Raw genomic sequence first — 19,737 nt, 5'->3', positions numbered from 1 at the left:
TTTGATGCCATTATTTCAATGCCCTTGAACCTGAGAATACCTGTGGATCGATTTATTTGGCATTTTGACAAAGGTGGGCGCTTCTCGATCAAAAGCGTTTATCATGTGGCCTGTAATTGGATCAGGGAAAAGGAACCAGCATTTAGTTCTTCCTTTGAGTCTTGGAGCATTGCTTGCATGTGGAACCGGATTTGGGCAGCTCGTGTTCACCCAAAAGTAAAACTTGGGGCCTATAGATTATGTAAAAACATTATCCCAACAAAGGTAAATCTTCATAGGCATATCGGGATTGATGCATCTTGCATTCTCTGTCATGTTTAATTAGAATCTTCCCTCCACCTGATTCGAGATTGTTACTTTGCTCAATGTGCTTGGTTGGCCTCCCCGATTGGCAAAACACCTGATGGCCCAAATATCTCTACTATGCAAGATTGGGCTTTCTTTCTCAAGATTGGCCTTTCTTTCTTGCCTCTAATCTTAATCGGAATAATTTCAATAGAGTCTTATGGTTTGGTGGTCGATTTGGAGTGCCCGCAATGGAAGGCTATGGAACGACATTTCTAAAAAATTGGATATTACGACTGCCCTTGCTCTCGATTGGTGGTTGGTCTATCAACGGGCTTCCTTTGCACCTTTGAAGTCCTTGGTCAGTCAACCAACCACCATATGGCAGAAACTTCCAGTTGGTGTCCCTAAAGTCAATATGGATGGTGCCTGAAAAGATGCCTCGAAGACTGGTGCTGTTGGGGTGGTGATCTGTGAGAAAATGAGGGCTTTTGTTGCTACATGTTCTAAGGTCTTTGATTTCGTTGGCTTCTCGCTCCATATCGAAACCCCGGCCGCTGGTGAAGGGCTTTTATTGGCATCGCATAGGGGTTTACAAAACTTTATCATTAAGTGTGATTCACTCCAAATCATGACATATTTGAATAAGAGTGTCTCTGATTTGCCCCACATCGACATATTGTGGAAGACTCTAAAGCAATGCTACTCAGGGTCACTAGAGCTACTACTTCTCATACGTGTTGCCAAGCTAATATGGTTGCCCATCGTCTTGTGCGCCTCGGCCTTGCCTCTTCATGCCCCCATTCCTGGTTAAAGAACCCCCAGATATTATCTTGGATACTTTCTTATTGACTGTAGCTCCTGATTTGATGGCTACCCCCAGATATTATCTTGGATACTTTCTTATTAACTGTAGCTCCTGATTTGATGGCCACTTTCTAGCCAGCTTATTTTGTACTATGATTTTCCGCTCCCTCTATGCTAATGAATGATGTCGTAGCTTTAAAAAAAATAAAATAAAATAAAAACTCATATGAGGAGAAAGATAGAGACAAGGATGGTATGCACCCGCGAAGTTTCTTGTACAATTGAGCCTCGTGTTCCTTTCTTTCCGTTTGTAAATGTTAAATTCAAATGCTAATTAATCATACTGGTATTCTCATGAGAATTAATGAAAAAGTTTTAGCTAGTTGGCTCCATACAACAACTTATTCACGGAGGCAAAACCTCACGCATGTGGATCTCACTCGATCCCACCTGTTTTTGAGAGAGTTACCGAGGTGCAGCCTTACTAGGGGTGGTTTAGATTGGGATTCTGGACCGGAAAGCATTAATCGAATCTCGAACCAATTTTTACGAGATGGGATTCCGAAAACCGAAACCAAATTGAAATTTTGGTGTTTTGATATAGTTCGGGACTGGCAATTTGGAACGAAAGCCTCTGATCAAACGATTCAAACCTACATCATTGGACATATATCAGTCTTAAGTTTTCAACCTGCAATCTGGAATCAATTTATTAAACATATTTTACATATAAATCTTAACCTGTAATCTCAAAACCCAATATGCTCGTAATTGGCCAATTTAATCAGAACCCAGATAAAAAGTCCAAGATCAAAATCAAACAGATTTAGAATCCCTAATTTGCAAACCATGTTCCTTACCTTGTGCAGTAGACCTGATATTCGTGTCGTTTTTATGACATACCCGATATCTTAATGTGTTGTGTCATATAACACCCGTTAAAAGAACGAGTAATATAAATCGACTCGAACTTGACTCGTTAATATTAACTGGTAAAATGATCCAACATGTTGCTTGTTAAAGAAAATATATTTTAAATCAATAAATAATCAAATGAAAAATGTAATACTAAATTAGTATCTACATACCACATTAGTGAGATCAAAGAATCCAACGATAAGGATTTAATCTCACATAAATTAGATCAAATCTTATGATTATTGTTGTAGTAGAGTTTTTAATAGTTTTTTTAATTAATGTACAAGTGTGAAAATATTTATAAAAATAAAAAAATAAAAACACTCATAATGGCAAGTTCTAAAACTTTTTGTGAATAGATCAACTTCGAATTCGCCACCATAATCCGATAAACCAAAGATTTAATTTAACCGTTGATTTTCGTTTACGTTTACGCTCCATTTTCCCACCGAATTTCGTGTTTTTAGATTTTCTTTTTTTTTTTAAATATGATCCTTTGGCGGGTGCAAAAAGATGAACGGCTTTGATCTTTTGATATCACGTTCAGATTTTTACAGTTAGTGCAAATATTGCTCAGAGTACATAAAATCTCTAGAAACTATATAACATCAACTCATATTTCAGTTAACTGTAAACATCGGAATATGACATCAACAATCCAAGCCGTTCATTTTTTTGCATCCGCTAAAAGATTATGTTTTAAAAAAAGAAAATCTAAAAAATGAAATCCAGTGAGAAGGATATAGCGTAAACGACAATCAACAATTAAATATAAATTTAGGTTTATAGATTATGGTGTTGAATTTAGGAGTTGGCAGTTTCACGAAAGTTGTAATCTGACAACCCGTTCCGAAAATTTTTAAAACATGCGTGTGTAAAGACGATTTTTCCCCTAGTGTGATTTTTGCGTTGTGTGGTTGTTTTGAGCTTGGTATGGCTGGTTTTACACCACACACTTTCCCCCACACATTTCCTTCACCCTTTCCCTGTCCCGTGCCATTTCCCTTCCCCATTTCACTTCCATTTGTACGGACATACCCCAAAACCCTTGTAATCTTCACAGATCGAAGAAACAAAGTACATATTCATGCTCGTGAGGTCCGTGGAAGTTCAACCATACCCATTTCAGGTAAGGATACCTTCATTTTCACGTCGAACTCGAGATACCCGATTTTTCTCACTGTTCATGCACACGTAAATTCTTATGTTTTTGGGAATTTCAAGCTTGTAGGAAGCTTGGTGAGGTCCTTAGGAGGCTCGGGGTGGTTCGTTTGAAGGTTTTGGATGTCGGGATCGTGAGTTTCGAGGTTGGCCGGAGTTGGTGGTGTTTTCCCGGCGAGATTCTGTGGATTTTAGCACTTGAAAGTGGTATGGATTTGTTCCTTTCGTTGTAAGCTTCATTTTGGTACCAATTTTGTGAAATTTGGTTGAAAAACGAAGAAGATATCACGATTTGAAGTTTTCCCAATTTTCCGGCGCCGGAGCCTCGCCGGAGAAGACGACGGAATATTCCTAACGACGTTAACGGAATCCATTAAAGTTAACGGAATATTCCTGACGGCGTTAACTGACGCTGTCAGCGTGCCAGGCACGTGCCTGCGCGTGGCTGACGCGTGTAGCCGTGCCTTGGCCGGCGCGTGCGACGGTGGAAAATTTTTCTAAAAATATGAGGATGTTCCTGAGGTTGAGTAGATCACGTTGGTGTATTCATACACCCCATTTGAGCATTGTATGAGAAGTTATTTCTTAAGGTTGGTTATGTGCTTTAAAATTAACGTTTTTATAGTTGTTTCGTATATAGATGAGACCTATCCCGAGGACGAGCGTGGTCACTCGAGGCAAGGGGGTTACGACCCTTCCACATACCAGTGCGTGGGCTTTTGGTTTTCCGTATATACCTATATACTTATACTTTTCCCAGAAAGTGAAATGAAATATGTATTCCTTTATGTGCCATGTTTATAGTTTGTCATTGAATTACGCATTATGAATCGCATATGTTTATATATGTTTGGTGCTGCGGACGCACAGGTAAGTGCCAGGTGAGTTATGATTTAGGATTACATTCAGTAGTGATTTGAGACGCATAGAGAGCTCATAACCTGCACCCCCGGTGTTAGTGCTCCCGCCCAGAGTTGGGCACAGTCCTTCACGTGATGTTCACCTCCCGCACCACACGCTCATCTTGGATCCAAGTTAGGTGCACAGTCCTGTCGTACAGACCACTTTAGGTAGTTCCGACTCGTAGGTGACCCGCAATTATTCGCCCAGCCTTCACGTGATCGTAGCACTTGAGCATACTTATATTACACCCAGGCTTGTCGTACAGACCACTTTAGGTGGTTCCGACTCGTGTGCAGGTATAGTTAGTGAGATGGAGATTTGAGCTCTAGATTCAGCCGTACAGGTCACGTTAGGTGACTTCGGCTAACAGATTATATGGCATTGATGTGATGTTACCTGAGCACTTGCATTTTACTTCGAGGTTCTGGCATGGCATATTTCTGAGCATGATTTATATATATGTATATTATATTTTCTGGGAAGTATACAGGTTTTACAGCGAGGGGTTAGAATCTTGTTTATGAAATGGTTTTTGAAAAGCTTTATTTTTGCCCACTCACACATTTTATTTTGCGCCCCTCCAGGTTCTAGTTGGCTAGCACGTTGGGTGGTTTCCCTGGGGATTTTCCCGGCATATCTGACAGACGATCACCAGTGTAGGACCACCTTCAAGTGTACTTTGGTTGTGTCGTTTTCTCTCAGACAACATTAGGTCGTCAGGCTTTGAACTTTGTGTTCACACTTACGCTTACACATATTTGTTAGCACTTTGTGTAAAGCTGGTTTTATTTATTCGTACTATTTCTATTATTATTTTATTAGCTTCCGCACTGTGCACATGGTTACGTCACTTCAACGTGACGGCCAGCATGCCCTGATCTCAATCGGGGTGTGTCTGTTTGGTATCAAAGCCTAGGTTTGGCAGTCCTGTGTTTTTGTGAGTATTCTAATGGTTTTGGTGTCTTCTGTCAGAATTATGCCGCCTCGTCGGGAACCACGTCGCTCTGCTGAGCCTAGTTTCCCCGATATATCTCAGCTGGGGGAAGCTATTGCTACAGCTATTCATTCGGCGATTCGCCCTCCCCAGATGACTCATCTGGAGACTATGTATAATTTGAAGTTGGATAAGTTCGAGGGTAACGAGGGTTATGAAGGCGCGCAGCGGTGGCTAGAGCATATTGAGAAGACTTTTCGTGTTTTGCATAATCAGGGGAATCTTCCTGTCGAGAAGTGGGTAGAGACGACATCGTGGTTTTTGGGTAAGGATTCTGCATCCTGGTGGGAGCAGGAACTTCGTCGTTTGACTCCAGCTGAGAAGACTGATTGAGATGTATTCCGAGAGTTGTTCAGGAGAAGGTTTGTGCCTCCTGAGTATATTGACCGCAAGAAGCAGGAATTCACTGAGTTGAGACAGGGGAAGTTGACAGCAAATGAGTACTACCGAAGGTTCACTGATTTGTCTCGCTATCATCCAGATGTTGCTGGTAATCCGACGGAGATGCTTCGTGGTTTCCATTTAGGCACTAAGAAGAAGTGGCGTTCGATGGCGACCACTACCCCTTGTGACACCTACCAGGAGTTTTATGAGATTCTGCTGAGAATTGAGGATTCAGAAAATATGCCGAGCGAGAGTGAGGAGGAAGAGAAAAACGGTAATCAAAGGAAGGATGATAAAGGCAAAGGTCAAGCGTCGCTCGGACCTCGTAGGACACAGAACTTCAAGAGGGGTGGCACTAATTCTAGCTCTTCTAGCAGTGGTTTTAGTGCCACTGGTCAGGGTCGTGGTGGTAGGTTTGCTGGTGATGCTAGAGGCCAGAGACAGAGTGATGCTGGTAGAGGTAGGACCCCAGTTTACCGCAGTTGCAATAATCGGCATTTTGGTAAGTGTAGGCGAGGCAGCAGTGGTTGCTTTACTTGTGGGCAGATGGGACATCATGTTGCAAATTGTCCTCAGAGTCAGCAGAAGCCGCAGCAGACTTTCTTGCCACCACCTGTACCGATTCAGCAGATTCCGGGTCCGGGTAGTTATGGGCAGACAAGTCGAGGTGGTGCCTATTACTATCAGGGCGATGTTGTTCCTTATGCCCCGGGACAGTATCAGTATCCCCAGGACCCATATTCTTAAGGTGGTTATCCTCAATATTCTGGTGGCTATATGTCGTATCCTCCAGTTCCAGCAGGCGGTTCTCAGTGGTTTCAGGGATGACAGATTCAGCAGGGGGAGATTGCTACTAGTAGTGCGGGGTCTTCAAGGCAGTCTGGTCAGCCCAGTCAGGGCCGTGGCACTCAGAGTCGTCGTGGCCAGACGAGCAGAGGTCGAGGTGGACGGCAGCAGACCCAGGGGTGTATTCATAATATCTCTCTGCAGGACGCTCAGAACAATCCAGATTTGATCATGGGTACGTTAAATATCCTTGGTTATTTTGCTAGAGTATTAATTGATTGTGGTGCTACACATTCCGTGATTTCTCATACATTTGCTCAAGTGACGCAACCTCGCCCCACACCTCTAGGGTATGATTTAGAGTTCACTATGCCTAGAGGGGAGAGATGTATTGTAGATCGTGTGTACCCAGGACATCCAGTGATAATGGAGGATGTTGTTATGCCAGCTGATCTTATTCCGTTGGATATTGTTGACTTTGATGTGATTCTGGGCACGGATTGGTTGCATTTCAATCGTGCCAATATTGATTATTACGGGAAAATAGTTACGTTTCATCGTCCTAGACTACCTGTGGTTACTTTTGTGGGCGAGCAGAGTGGGGTGAGACATGGTGTTATTTAGGCCGTGCGAGCGAAAAGGTTGTTATCTAAGGGTTGCCAGGGGTACTTAGCTCATGTGGTGTTGAATGAGGCTGCTCCTAGTAGAGTAGAGGATGTGAGGGTAGTCAGACATTTTCCCGATGTTTTCCCTAAGGATTTACCTGGGTTGCCGCCAGACCGAGAAATGGAGTTCACCATTGAGTTGCTTCCAGGTACTAATCCTATTTCCTTGACTCCTTATCGTATGGCTATCGCTGAGTTGAGGGAATTGAAAGTTTAGTTGCAGGAATTAGTGGATAAGGGTTTTATTCAGCCTAGTACTTCACCTTGGGGAGCTCCAGTGTTGATTGTGAGAAAGAAAGACGGAACTTTGAGGCTATGTATTGATTACCGGCAATTGAATCGGGTGACGATTAAGAACCGTTATCCATTGCCGCGTATTGATGATTTATTTGATCAGCTTCGAGGTGCTTGTGTATTCTCCAAGATTGACTTGAGGTCTGGATATTATCAGCTGAAGATTAGTAGGGATGATGTTCCTAAGACGGCGTTCAGGACTCGTTATGGTCATTACGAGTTTCTGGTTATGCCATTTGGATTGACAAATGCACCAGTTGCTTTTATGGATTTGATGAACCGGGTGTTCCAGCCATATTTGGATAGGTTTGTTATTGTTTTCATCGACGACATTCTAGTGTATTCTAAATCTAAAGCGGAGCATGTTCGACATCTTACTTTGGTGTTGAAAAGGTTGAGGGAACACCAATTGTATGCTAAGTTTAGCAAGTGTCAATTTTGGTTAGACCAAGTTGCGTTTTTAGGGCACGTCATTTCGGCTTAAGGTATTTTGGTGAATCCTCAAAAAGTGGCAGCTGTGGAGAAATGGGAGCAACCGCGAACCGTCACTGAAGTGAGGAGTTTCCTTGGTTTAGCAGGGTATTATCGACGGTTTGTTAAGGATTTTTCTGTGATTGCTTTACCACTGACGAGATTGACGTTAAATTTGAGTGGGATGATAAGTGTGAGCATAGTTTTCAGCAGTTGAAGTATTGTCTCACTCATGCACCTGTGTTGGCACTCCCAGACGATAGTGGTGATTTCGAGGTCTATAGTGATGCTTCTTTGAATGGTCTGGGATGTGTGTTGATGCAACATGGTAGGGTGATTGCTTATGCTTCACGACAACTGAAACCTCATGAGTTGAATTACCCTACACATGATTTGGAGTTAACTGCTATTATTTTTGCGTTGAAGTTGTGGAGACACTACCTTTATGGAGAGAAATGTAAGATCTTTACAGATCACAAGAGTCTTCAGTATATGTTTACGCAGAAAGATCTTAATCTTCGTCAGCGGAGGTGGATGGAGTTGCTCAGTGATTATGACTGCACGATTGATTATCACCCTGGTCGTGCAAATGTAGTGGCTGATGCACTTAGCAGGAAGTCTCAGGGCCATATCAATGCGTTGTATGCTAGTCACATTCCTCTTTTGGCAGACTTACGATCTACGGGAGTGAGGTTGGAGAAGAAGATCAAGAGGTTTGAGACAGAAGACGATTTTGCCCCTAGTGTGATTTTTGCGTTGTGTGGTTGTTTTGAGCTTGGTATGGCTGGTTTTGCACCACACACTTTCCCCCACACATTTCCTTCACCCTTTCCCTGTCTCTGCACCTGTCCCGTGCCATTTCCCTTCCCCTTTTGACTTCCATTTGTACGGACATACCCCAAAACCCTTGTAATCTTCACAGATTGAAGAAACAAAGTACATATTCATGCTCGTGAAGTCCGTGGAAGTTCAACCATACCCATTTCAGGTAAGGATACCTTCGTTTTCACATCGAACTCGGGATACCCGATTTTTGTCACTGTTCATGCACACGTAAATTCTTATGTTTTTGGGAATTTCAAGCTTGTAGGAAGCTTGGTGAGGTCTTTAGGAGGCTCGGGGTGGTTCGTTTGAAGGTTTTGGACGTCAGGATCGTGAGTTTTGAGGTTGGCCGGAGTTGGTGGTGTTTTCCCGGGGAGATTCCGTGGATTTTAGCACTTGAAAGTGGTATGGATTTGCTCCTCTCGTTGTAAGCTTCATTTTGGTACCAATTTTGTGAAATTTGGTTGAAAAACGAAGAAGATATCACGATTTGACATTTTCCCGATTTTCCGGTGCCTACGACGGCGCCGGAGAAGACGACGGAATATTCCTAACGGCGTTAACGGAATCCGTTAAAGTTAACGGAATATTCCTGACGCCGTCAGCGTGGCCGGCGCGTGCGACGGTGGAAAATTTTTCTAAAAATATGAGGATGTTCCTAAGGTTGAGTAGATCACGTTGGTGTATTCATACACCCCATTTGAGCATTGTATGAGAAGTTATTTCTTAAGGTTGGTTATGTGCTTTAAAATTAACGTTTTTATAGTTGTTTCACATAGAGGTGATACCTATCCCGAGGACGAGCGTGGTCACTCGAGGCAAGGGGGTTACGACCCTTCCACATACCAATGAGTGGGCTTTTGGTTTTCCGTATATACCTATATACTTATACTTTTCCCAGAAAGTAAAATGAAATGTGTATTCGTTTATATGCCATGTTTATAGTTTGTCATTGAATTACGCATTATGAATCGCATATGTTTATATATGTTTGGTGCTGCGGACGCACAGGTAAGTGTCAGGTGAGTTATGATTTAGGATTACATTCAGTAGTGATTTGAGACGCATAGAGAGCTCATAACCTGCACCCCCGATGTTAGTGCTCCCGCCCAGAGTTGGGCACAGTCCTTCACGTGATGTTCACCTCCCGCACCATACGCTTATCTTGGATCCAAGTTAGGTGCACAGTCCTGTCGTACAAACCACTTTAGGTGGTTCCGACTCGTAGGTGACCCACGATTATTCACTCAGCCTTCACGTGATCGTAGCACTTGAGCGTACTTATATTACACCCAGGCTTGTCGTACAGACCACTTTAGGTGGTTCCGACTCGTGTGCAGGTATAGTTAGTGAGATGGAGATTTGAGCTCTAAATTCAGCCGTACATGTCATGTTAGGTGACTCCGGCTGACAGATTATATGGCATTGATGTGATGTTACCTGAGCACTTGCATTTTACTTCGAGGTTCTAGCATGGCATATTTCTGAGCATGATTTATAGATATGTATATTATATTTTCTGGGAAGTATACAGGTTTTACAGCGAGGGGTTAGAATCTTGTTTATGAAATGGTTTTTGAAAAGCTTTATTTTTGTCCACTCACACCTTTTGTTTTGCGCCCCTCCAGGTTCTAGTTGGCTAGCACGTTGGGTGGTTTCCCTGGGGATTTTCCCGGCATATCTGACAGACGATCACCAGTGTAGGACCACCTTCGGGTGTACTTTGGTTGTGTCGTTTTCTCTCGGACTGCATTAGGTCGTTAGGCTCTGAACTTTGTGTTCACACTTACGCTTACACATATTTGTTAGCACTTTGTGTAAAGCTGGTTTTATTTATTTGTACTATTTCTATTATTATTTTATTAGCTTCCGTACTGTGCACATGGTTACGTCACTTCCACGTGACGGCCAGCATGTCCTGATCTCAATCGAGGTGTGTCATGTAAAGCCATTTTTCACACTTCTACATTAATTATTAAGAATTTTTATTAATTTTGCACTCAATTAAAAATAAATAAATAAACTATTCGTAAGGGTTCAAAGAGTTTTAAAAATCTAAATAACGGTGTAACCATCACCTAAGACTAGAGGATTAAATCATGAGCATTTGTACATTCTTTTCACATTTATAGATTAATTATTATGACTTTTTATTATCTTTGAACTCCTGTTAAAAATATTGTTCACGAGGGTTTGTAGGGTTTTAAAAATCCAAACAAAGATATAACCATCATCAAAGTGTAGATCACGAGTGTTTGCATATTTTTTCACACTTGTAAATTAATTATTATGATATATTTTTTTTTTTATTGTGATTTGGTATTCTTAAATTGCTTAGTATTTTTAATGTGTTGTAGAGTTTTTTAATTTCACTTATGTGAGATTAAATACTATGGCACAACAAGGGTTTTTTTTAGTTTAAATTTATTATACTAATTTTTTTTTTCTTAGCAGTTTGAAATTGGTTACCCGTGTGATATCCCACATCGCCCAGGGGAGTGATCCTTATATGTATATTCTTATCTCTACCTAGCACGAGACCTTTTGGGAGCTCACTGGTTTCGGATTTCGTAGGAACTCCGAAGTTAAGCAAGAAATGGGCGAGATCATTCCCAGGATGGATGACCTATTGGGAAGTTCTTGTGTGAGTTCCCAGAAACAAAACCGTGAAGGCGTGATTGGGGCCTAAAGCGGACAATATCGTGCTACGGTGGTGGAGCGGGCCGGGAAGTGGTTTCACCCCGGGCAGGGATGTGACAATTTGGTATCAGAGCCTAACCCTGGTCGCATGTGTGCCAACATGGACGTCGAGCCCCTAAGGGGGTGGATTGTGACATCCCACATCGCCCAAGGGAGTGATCCTTATATGTATATTCTCATCTCTACCTAGCACGAGGCCTTTTGGGAGCTTACTGGCTTTGGATTCTGTAGGAACTTCGAAGTTAAGTGAGAAATGGGCGAGATCATGCCAAGGATGGGTGACCCATTGGGAAGTTCTTGTGTGAGTTCCCAGAAACGAAACCGTGATGGCGTGGTCGAGGCCCAAAGCGAACAATATCGTGCTACAGTGGTGGAGCGAGCCGGGAAGTGGTCCCCCCCCCCCCCGGGGCCAAGATGTGACAACCCCTGGTTAAATCTGTTAAGAACCCATTGTTGATGGGTCCTTAATGTGTTACCCGATAATGACCTAATTAGTTAACGTGTTGACCCAAAACTTGTTATTTTCGTATAGTTTTGGATTGGGTTAACAAATCGTGTAAGAAATTGCCAGGTTTGACGATCGAGGAATTTTGAGTAACAGAGAAACGGACCAAGACCAAGACGGACCAAGACCTTTATACTGAGAGAAGTTTCGATTTCAGGTGGGGCAATCAGAGATAGGTGTATGGATGATTGGATGTTGTGTGAAGGTGAGGTTGAGAGAAGGACAGAGAGAGCTAAGAAGCTTCAAAACAAAATGAGAGACTGAGGAAGAGCCCTGTGTTAGATTAGACGAATCTCAACCAATCCAACAGTCCAAATAATTATTAAACCCTAATTTTAAATTAAATATATATGAAATATATTTCGATTAAATTCGAGATTGCCGAACCTTTCCAAATGTAGATTGCATACCTAATTGTTGGGGATCGGTTCGGTCTCGAGAACCGATAGTTTCGGGATCTTTGGTTCGGACTTTTTTCGTGTCGGTTTCGGTACGAAATCGATACGATTCGGGATTTCTAGTTTTTTTTTCACCCCTAAGCCTGACTCAATACTCTCTCCATGAGAAGCCCATAGCAATCACAATAAAATATCGATTAACACTTTTGTTTATTTTTAGTCTTCCGGTTAAATTCAATAAAAAAAAATCATTTTGTTTGTAATTAAGAATCTGAAATATTATATATTGTGAAATACAATAGAAATTCCGTTTAGTGTATTAGGTAAGTCTAGTTAATGATCTCTAAACAGTAGTTGGAAAGAGTCAACAGAAAAGTTGTTGGAAGCATCTTCAGAGAAATAAAATAGGAAGAAACCTCAATACAAATTTGACATTTCATAGGGAGGTGTCTAGGCAACGTTTCTCTATATTGTGTTGCATGGAATGAAGATTCTTCTGTCTTTTTCTTTTTCTGGTCAAATTAACTTTTCAAAGGCATAGAGTCCAAATGGCCGTTAAAAATATGAATCCTTCGGTGCCAATTCAAAAATGTTGGAGATCATTACTACTACTTTTTAGGCAGGAATTTTTAAGGATAAATTACATTTTATCACCTCATATTTGCCAATTACCAAATGGGTCTTTGCACCTCCAAACCCTCCCCAAACTCTCGTACTTAGTCGCCGCAATCCGGTTCCCCAATAACCAAGGAGAGCTCTGTTTCGCTGCCTAACGTCGCCGAAACTAGGGAAAACCATAGAGGTCAAAAGGCTGAGGAGGAGAACGTCAAGAAGTCTTTGTTTTTCCCGTTCTATAGCCCCAGTCCAGCGCACTACTTCTTCTCCAAGAAGTCTCCGGCGAGATCTTCGGCGAATGTGAGCTCGAACTCGATGCCGAAGTGGTTCTTCAAGCTGCCGTCAAAGTCATCCCCAAAGCCAAGGTTTGCAATTTCTTAGTTTGAATGGATTTACTGACCAATTAAGCTGTGTGGGAGGGTGGGGGAGGTTGTGGGGGAGATGGGGGTGGGGTGGGGTGGGGTGGGTTTTTGGATGAGAAAGAAGGTGAAGAGAATGGAGGAAAGGGAAGGGGCGGAGGGAATGGGTTTCTAGGTTTCATTTTTTTTTTTTTTTTTTTTTTAATAGGATAAATTATTATAATATTTTAAATGCCTAAAAAAATTATTTTTTTGCCACGTGGCACAAATTTGGTAGCTACATCAGCACAAATGTGGCAGCCACGTCAGTTCTTAACGGACCAATTGATGGAAAATGTAACGGATGTATTATATTGAAATAAAATAGTACATGAGGTATGAAAGTGAAATTTTTTGAAGATGTTGTATGAGGTTGCAATAGACCTCAAACCTGATGTGGTAAAGTGTAATTTATCCAATTTTTAATGTCATTATATTCTTTACAGTGTTATGTAACATATTTTGCTTGAAATTATAATAGAGTCGATAAAATAAGAAGAGAATCAAATGAAATGTAAAAGGTTGGTTTTGAAAACAAAAGTAAAGATAAAACCTAATACGTCAACTTAAAATTTTCAGACATGAGATCAATGGAGTTATAGAAATCATTACAAGAATTCAAAATACAATAATTTGGTAAATTTTCAAGAAAAAATTAGCGATGAGGGTAGAGAGGGACGACAAGAGAGAGAGAGAAAGCTCACAAGTTGTGAATTGCACTTCCTCCTTTGTGGCCTTATGCCTTTATTTATATTAATTGGGTAGGCTCTACTTACCTTATAAGTAATACAAGTCATAAAGGGATTAGATATCCAAAATCCTATTAGAATCATACTTCTAGATTCAAACAATCACACTTCTAAATAATAATAAAGCCTAATAATAACTACAACACTCCCCCTAAGTGTGCAAAGCTTAAGAAGTAGGCGCTTCAGGTCTTCATGCATGATTGTTGAAGTCTTCAATCGGAATAGGTAGTTATACACGCAAATCTAAATTAAGGTTGCATTAAGGAAACATAAACTCATAAAAATCTAACAATAGTAAATCCAAAGTTGGACAAACCCAAAGTCTTAGAGAAAAATGTGAGACGTGCAAAGTTGAGGCTTAAAGAAACAAGCAGTGATGCACGCTCTACCAGCCCAAAATAGGTGCCTCATTAAAACCTTGTCAATTAGTAAAACCTAATGGGACAAATGCTATTGAATTAAGGGAAAAAGAGTACATTAAGGTCAACTTCGTATCTCCCAACTACTCCCCCCTGAGTTCGACAAAACTCTTTAATTAGACTTTTAGCAGTGAAAATTAGACAATTTACTCATTCCAATTCCTTGAACAAGCTTTTGAAAACTAGACTTAGGCAATAAGTCACTGAAGTGATAGGCGAGACTGTCTGGGGAATGAATTCGCTTAATTTAGATCTTGTAATGCTCTTGCTACTGATGAGAAAATAAGAACTTCGATGCAATGTACTTGGTATAGTCTCATTTGATATATCATTTACGAATCTAGTCTATACATGCAGATATCCTCAAATATCATTTTTGGGACATCAACGACATACGACAATCCACAAGTGTTTCGAATATGCTCGATAACATCTCTAAGCCATGTACACATTCATATAGTGTCAGTATCTCAGCATGGTTTGAAGATGTAGCAACTAAAGTCTGCTTAGTAAACCCAGCATCAACATAACCAACTACGCAAGAATTAACTCGAGGACCAAGGGGGTGGTAACAATATTCGTAGCTGAGCAATAAAACAGCCCAAATCCACAGTATGAAACGTCTGGTTCCAAAACTACTTCATCATATATCTTTGGATGGTATGGGTCTTGTTGTGCATCAAGAGTGAGGACGGTCATAAGAGTACTTGAAAGTAACATTTTTTCTTTAATAAAGCAGTGCAATACCTTCTTGGTGTAGTTTGACTAGTGAACCAGGATATTGTCAGAACAATGCTCAATCTGAGGACCAAGACGACAACAAGTTTTTCCAAGATCCTTTATCTCAAATTCTAACTTAAGGAGCTGACAGTTTTTCAAACTCCACAAGAGTCCCAATGAGGTTTATGTCATCAACATAGACTGTAGCAATCACAAATCCGGAACAAGACTTTTTAATAGAAAATAAGTGCGTTTGTGAAATCTTGTTCCTGGATTTCACTGTTATAATCTACGTATTTGTATTATTGAGATTTTATATTATTTTTAGGGAATTTATATTAATTTATTTCAATTTAGATTTTAATTAAACTAGTTACGAAGAGTGAAGTTTGGAAATTAATTATTTAAAATCTATAAACCTTTTGTAGTCACAATTTATATTTTTTAATAGAACCCGATCTCACGAACGTGTAGGCACAAGTCGTTTGTGAAACGGAGTTATAACGAGAGAGTTATTAACTTTTAAAGTTAGGGACATTGTTGTAATTTGGCCTTCATTTAAAAGGTTCCAGATTTTCTGGAGCAAAGGAATGTGCCACGTGTGTGGCTGGGATAAAAGGAAAGAAATAAATGAGACAGATGGATGGTTGTGATAGAAAGAAAAGAAGAGAAATGAGAGAAATGAAGGAAATGATGGGAGAAGATGACCAATCAGAAATAGAGAAAGGAGGGGAAATGAGAGAGGAAAGGAAAAGGGGAAACGGGCTCACCCACCGACCCGTGTACCCGGTGGTGACCCGGTTTGATTCCGACCAATTTCCACCATTTTTCAATCTAAATTCACCCTTCCATCACCTACAACCTATTCCACAACCCCCTATTTACCATCTTAGCTCAAATTTGTGGGCTTTTGGGTTCAATTTCTTGAAAGAAGAAGTATGATGCCGACGGCATCATTGACGGTGATCCGTCATTTTTGAATGAAATCCCCTCGATCTTTACCACCATTAGACTCTCCTTAAACCCAGGAACAAAGCCCAAACAACCTTGGAAGCGGCGGAACACCAGAGATGACAGATCGAAGCTCACCCATTTTAGGGTTTCCAGCGGGTTTGAGTGACATTGGGGCCTTTCCCGACCAAATTGGCCTTGGCCACAGGCATGAAACTTTCTCTACTCATTGAGATATACATTTCTATAAAATTTGGTAATTTTTGAAAATAATTGAATTTTCTGGCAAGTCGGGGCGGCCAATCGCCACCCGCGGCGACGCGTAGCCATTGGGCCAACGATGTCTTTTGAACAACGGTTTGATTCTCATTAAATGTTGTTGTGGGGGACATATGGGAGTTTTTGAGTATATGAACTATTGAAGGAATTCTAAAGGCAGGCTTGTACTTTGTTTTAGGCGATGATAGAGTGTGACACCTTGATTCTCATGCTAGGGTGCATTAATGCAGACTCCAAGTGAGTGACTTTAATATATGTGATATTGGTGATTACCCTGTTTTTGTAATTGTTATCCTGTGTGGATATGACTTGGTTTTATAAATATGTTTTCTATTGAATTGTTATTTTTATGTTTATGAAATGAGATTTGATGTATATATTTGAAATATGGGTTGATTTGTATGATTGGCATGTTGTGATGAAATGTGAAGGCTAGTAGTGGACCGTTAACCCATTGTGATGGGGATTTGTTGCTTCGATATTGTTTCATTTCCTGCTTCGTTGATTCCTTCTAAATTTAGTATTTGTGCCTTGTTTCACTTTGTTAAGCTTTTGTAAATTGAGTAATTTGTACCTTGCCTCGTTTCTTTGAGCTGTTCTACATTATGGTTGTTGGCCTTCCACCCAGTTCCGTTGAGTGATCCAAAATTGGGTTTCCGCTAGGGTTCCGTTGAGTGGTCCAGAATCCCTCGTGCTCCGCGATTCCATTGTGTGGTCCGGAATTGTATCCAGCTTGGATTTCCTTGAGTGGTCTGATATCCATCGTACTCCACGATTCCATTAAGAGGTCTGAAATCGCATCCACTTGGATTCCGTTGAGAGGTCCGGAATCCCTTCTACTCCGCAATTCCGTTGAGTGGCCCAGAATCGTATCTTGGTTGGATTTCGTTGAGTGGTCCGGAATCCCTTTTGGTATTATAGTTCCGTTAAGAGGTCTGAAACCCGATTAATTGCTTTGTTGATTCTTCGAATTGAGTTTGGATTGAGATAGCTTCAGAGATGTAAGTTTCGACTGAACTGTGTCGCTCTAGCTCTACCTTTCATTATGTTGCATGAGTTTGTGGTTGTAAGCTTTTGTGACTTGTTTTAGACGAGCTGTTGGATGTTTGGGTGACTCCTTTGGGATTTTCAATGACTTGATTATAATTTCATAAAATATGATTGGTTTTTAAATCAAATCGATGATTGGTTTTTAATATTATCACATACGTCGAATTATTGTCACTCACACAAGTTTTGCGGCGTATCCGGGTTGTTTTTTGCCCGGTGCACCATTCTCATGGTGAAGGGGCAATTGTGCAGGTTTTAGTAGATACGAGGAGCTTTGGGGTAGCATAGCAGACAGAGTTTCAGAGAGCTTGGAGTGTTAGGTTACCCCTATACTTTCCTTAAAAGATGTGATTTTTGTTATTTTCAGTTTAGTATTTCAGTTTGTATTTCCTGGCATCCCCTTACAGTCTACCGTCATGTGTCGATTTCGAGCGTATCTCGAGATCGGGGCGTGACATCGTTAATCAACATTTAAGTAATAATTTAATCATCGACAACTACATCATATGGTTTACAAATTTTGGTTTAAAAATTTGGTCTCCCTAGCATTAGCGTTTAATAAATTAATATATGTACATCTTTACCAATACTAGCCTGTTAGGTTTAATTTGGTGTTTATTCATTGCTTATACATAGCAATTAAAGACTCGAAAAATATTTTTTTTATCCCATGTTGACAAGGTTAGTAAATAAAATAAAATAAAAACTTCATGATTTATACAAAAATTATTTAAAAGTTCAAATAAAGGGGAGACAAAACCCATCATCTACTTACTTGTACACCTGAGGTTTTTTCTTGTTCCTTTTTGTCAATACAAAATAAATTGGTTTTTTAACGTTCCTGAATTAATGAGTTTGAGGTGCTTTGTTAAGTATAATTTTATCTTAGTCTTACGTGTGAAAATAAATAATTTTTCCTATATGAAATTAGAGCTTTTTTTTTCCTTAGCCCTAGCCTAAAAAATCTCATGACCGGCCCTGCACAAAGGCATAGCTCATTATTCACATATCCCTGACTAGTCAAATATACGCTTAAATAGTAATATCACATATGTCCGGATTGTTTCAATTCATAAAGAGAACGCCTCAATTGAATAAAGAAGGTGTTCCGTGGCCTAGAGCTATTTTAACCAATCAACTTAAGTCCATTAGAAACTTTCATGTAGGATTTCCGTATCAAGATCCCCATATAGATACACAATTACCACATACATAAGATGCATGTCAAGTCTTTCGGAAACTACCAGACTAAAAATGTAGCAGAACGTTATTACATCCATAACGAGTGAATACGTCTCTTCCTAGTCAATCCCAGGGCATTAAGAGAAATCATGTGCCATAAGGCATGCTTTATATCGCACATTATTATTAGCTCATTGTGAGACGTAGTCCATCCCCTTTCCTTTATTGTAAATAATATCATTTGTTCAAGAAAATTAAAATTTAAAAAAAAAAAAAAACACTATTCCATTTCCTTTTTTTGATCAACAAAATAGTCTGTTTGTAAAAATAAGGGTAAATTACACAAAACTACCTCAACTATGGGTCGGATCACAATTTCATACCTCATGTTTTAAAAATTACAATGGCATACCTAATCTTACAAATTTGTTGCACTATCATACCTTCATCAGTTTGTCTGTTAATTTTTATGATAAATGCTGACGTGGTTTGGAGTGGGACCCACTCCCTAACCCAGGTGGATAAAATATTAATTAAATATTGATAAATTGAAGATAAAATGATTTAAATATTTTTGAAAAAACATATGGAACTCACCCCTTCTCTCTCCCCTTTTTCACATCTATTTTCTCTCATTCCCTTCTCTCTCCCCTCTCTCACATCCAATCTCTCTCCTCTCTCTCTCCTCTCTCTCTTCTATCTCTCTTCTATCTCTCTCTCACATCCAATCTCTCTCCTATCTCTCTCTCATATCCGATTTCATGAGATTCTTTCTTCCTCCATTCTTAACCTTCATCCTCCAGATTTCATAACCCATTTCATTTGTTTCCTAGAAATTCAAATCGGTAGAGAGGAAAAAAAATCACCACTTTCCTCCTTTTTCTCCAAAAAAAAAATCACCTTCATTCTCCAAATTCCACCACTCATTCTTTCTCCCCAGAAAAAAAAAAAAAAAAAAAAAAAAAAATTGGACCAAAAAAACCCATAATTTTTTTTTTTTTTTTACAAGCTGGTATGTCAGGCCTGGGGACGATGTTGAATTTGGGGACCTAGAAGAGAAGAGGTAGAAAATGTTGTCGGCGAGGCGACGAGGCTGACGATGATGAGGGGATAAAAATTGAGGTTGTTCTTGATTCCGAAAATGAAGAGGAACCCATCATCGTAAATGGGCGACTGGAAGTTATCTTGAGGTTGTTGAGCGAAATTGGGACGCCGATGGGCGGCGTGGTGATAGAGAGGGAGTGTCTGGAAAGTAAAGTCGAGATCTTGTGCTAGCGGGGA

The sequence above is a fragment of the Pyrus communis genome, chromosome 15 (genome assembly GCF_041283825.1).
Source record: "Pyrus communis isolate YQ-2024b chromosome 15, ASM4128382v1, whole genome shotgun sequence".
NCBI lineage: Eukaryota > Viridiplantae > Streptophyta > Magnoliopsida > Rosales > Rosaceae > Pyrus > Pyrus communis.
This window is presented reverse-complemented; position numbering follows the sequence as displayed.